This window comes from Mytilus galloprovincialis, chromosome 1 (genome assembly GCF_965363235.1).
Source record: "Mytilus galloprovincialis chromosome 1, xbMytGall1.hap1.1, whole genome shotgun sequence".
In the NCBI taxonomy this organism is placed as follows: Eukaryota; Metazoa; Mollusca; class Bivalvia; order Mytilida; family Mytilidae; genus Mytilus; species Mytilus galloprovincialis.
In genome coordinates, this window is record NC_134838.1 from 30,346,252 (window position 1) to 30,350,113 (window position 3,862).

Consider the following 3,862-nt stretch of genomic DNA (forward strand, 5'->3'; position numbering starts at 1 on the left):
TACGCTGGTTGTTTTTATGTTATTCTGTATACTACATTTAAAGTGTTTTCCACTATTTAAACAGCATTCACATAAGTATTCTGAGATAATTGCATTGCAGTGTATACAGCGAACCTTGTAATCCGACACTGGGGGACCAGAAATGAATGTCGGATTAAATAGTGTCAGAATACTCAGGTTTAACTGCAATGATAATTTGAGATCATTAACATATGTCGGTTAAGGCATGATATTGTAAAACCTAGGTGTCGGAGTAGACTGTAGTTTCCTACCGGTTAAAATGTTAGTGTCCTGGAACAAAATGCTATCTTGATCAATAACTTGTCATGTTGGAGACTATTCATCAATATCTCCAAGCATAACGGACGTGTGGACTACAGGTTTTTTCGTATAAATACGATTTGTCTACCTACGAAAACTGTAACTCCGTAAATTGATCATACGACGAAAACAAAATTCTAACTCGAACTGTAACTTGTCATGGAAAACTTATATATAAAAATCAAATCCATAATGAAAAGCTATAACGTGTGAAAAACGTGTTATTCATAAAAAAGATGAGGTTGTATGATTGCAAATGCGACACCTGTTCATAATAAAACAAAAGACACAAACAATTTACCAACTAAAGGTCACCGCATGGCCTTCAATAATTATCAAATCCCGTGATGCAGAGTCAGCTATAAAATGCCTCGAAATGATAAAAATAAAACACCTAAAATGAAAAAAATTACATAATAAATAATGTACAAAACAATGAACAAAAAACAAATATGTAACAACAGCAACCACTGCGTAACAGGCTCCACATTTGGGACAAGCACACACATACAGAAAGGGGTGAGGTTTATCATGTTACTTGGAGCCCAAAGAATAAAATCCACACCTCATACATTTATTAAATTAGCAGACTGGAATAACATTATATCTTGATCTGTAACTGGTTATGATAAAAGCAGACTTGCGATACCTTGTGAATCCTCATATTGTAGTTATATTATTTACGTATGCATTAAATGTTCATAATGCGTCATTGTCTTCTAAGGGTATCGTGAAACTATATGTTCCATTCACTAAACTTCTTGAATTTAATGTCAAATATTCTATTCTAACTGTTTAAAAAAAATAATCGATTTTGCATATGACCTTTAAAGCATTTCATTCGAACAGCATTCATATGACAAAATGAAATCAATAAAGAATACAACCGAGCATCTTAAATATAAAAATTTCAGGAATAGTATTTAGCGAACGCTTTTTCTGTCGTTCACGTTTGCCTAACCGGTTACTGGGATAATCGGTTGACCGATTAACCGTTTAACCGGTTGTTAAAATTGATGTTTGAAGGCCTTATATGTAGTACCCTACATATATATGTATAAGAAGATGTGGTATACATATCAATGTGAAAACCTTCCATCCAAGTCATACATTTACGCTTTTACAATAAGATTAATTGAAGTTTGTCCATTGGTATTATCAGGCTTGTATGTGAAGATTCCTGGCGATATTTTACTTTTAATAATTGAATACACCGTATCAACTATGGCGTTTGTACTACCTTCAGATTGAAAAAAAAACACTTCTTGATCTCACAGAATATAAGATGTCTGAAACCGATAATTCTTTCATTTTCTCTTGTTGTCTCTTAAAAAATGTGGATTGTTTCAATTTGAAAGGATTAAGCCTGTTGCTCTGACTATAAAGGATACATTTATTACATTTACATTGGTTTACATTGTACAATTTTTGAAGTAGCATTTCGTTTAAAGTATGACAAAGCCTTGCACGATGGAGATTGTAATTTCAGATGTAGGTCTACACAATATAAGAACAAAAATGTAATAATGAAGTAAATCGTAAAATTTAAGTGTATTACTGATTTAACGTTACTGTTAAAAACATGTACACTACCTATGTTTCCTTAAGATCTTGCCCCGAGCGGAGAGACAAGTTCTAATTAACTTTATAGTTTTGGATTAAGCATAGCAATCGATATACTGGACAATTGATCTGTCAAATTACTTAACACGACGACAATTCTAAAAGAAAACATAACTACTTAATGCTTTCAAAACCAATGTATCAAAATTGAAAAAAAAGTCCGGTTAACTGGTTAGCGTTTTTGGTATTCGGCATCCGGTCGTTCAAACGGTTAACCGTTGAAAACACTAGTATTAATAGTTTAATTGTCTTATTAAAAATGCAATTTAGAGCTCAACAGCATCAGTTGTTTCTGTTATTTGGTTTCTGTATGAAATCCAATGAGAGAACTATCCACCACATGACCAGACTCAAAATGAAGTGACAAAAGCAATACTTAGACTTCATATAGTCTTTCATAAGTGTCGATAATATAAATTAAAAAAGTCGATTCAAGATAGGTAAACCAGGAGTAAATGTAATATAAATAACATGTACATGTTAAATCAAGATGAAAGTTTACAACCATAAAAAATATAAAATTACAAAGCTAAACAACATAACTAATATAAAAAAAAAGGACAAACTATAAAAGTTTGCTCAAATAACTGTGACATTTTAATAGGTTGGTAGTCATCAAGAAACGGCTTAACATATATCATATATTAAATGTACGTGTATATATATGGTCCTTATTAGAGCTTTCTTACAAATTGACGAAAGGTACGTATGCTTGACGAATTATATGTAATACTTGTTTTAGGGATCCTTTATTTTGACATATTTATATAATAGTCGTGGAACTTCGGCCAATAATCGTGCATGCTACGACACTTATTAAATTGGATTTTTCTTGAGATATATTAAGGATTTCGGGACGTACGATAGGTTAGAATATGATTATTGATACCACCAGGTCTGAGGAGGTAACACTACAAAGTATTCTAAATATAGAGTTGTCAGACGAAAAAAATGTCCCCTAGAAAACTAAAAACCGACCCCTCCCCCACTTTAATATCACAATGTTGCCTTCCTTGATTCATAATATGCAACGCTCAAAATAATAAAATGAAGAAAATAGGATGATCTTTATACTATGTCATATGCTGGTGCTCATTTCATAACTTTTGAATCATCGCCTTAATGTGATATATATGATACACCGGAGCAATGGAACGGTTATTTTAGCGTATAACTGCGTTTTGCCTAAGTCCTGAACATTCATGAAATATTAGCCACTGGACTATCTTCCAAACATGTGTTCTGTTAAATCGTCATTATAAAATCCACAATATATACGGTGCAAAACTGTAGATTTATTTCTTGATATACATAATCTTTTTTTTTTTTTTTTTTTTTTAGATTTATTCAAAATTTCTTTTTAAAATCATTGTATCATCATTTTATAGCAAATCTCGATATTCCACTTTGACAATTTGCTGAAAGTGGACTGTAACAAATAAAAATAAATGTGAATCTTGTCGTTAAATTTAGACTAGCGATCTTCAATAATGTCATTGAAATGTTAATCGTGAAACTCGTGCTTAAAAAATTCCGGCGGAAATGTGTGTATTCGTGGTTTACGTAAATAACGTATAGGACGTAAGTGTATTTGACACTATTTATCTCTGTTTGATTATATTAAAATCGTGTATTATTTTCGATATTATTTTTTTTTAAAATAAACTTGATTTAGAAAGGAATGATGTTTTACTGGATAAAACAAAGACTCTTTTAACTGTTTTTGTAGAAAAGGAATACGTGCTTCTTTTTGGTTCGTTCGTACCTTTCGTCAATTTGTAAGAAAGCTCTATTGAAACGTACATGAACATGTATGTATTACACTCACAGCTAACATGTTCACACAGTTAGTTATAAAGGTTTCATGCTAATTGCTTGCGTGTGTTCAGTTATGTGGTCGGGTGGTTGTTTCTTTGAC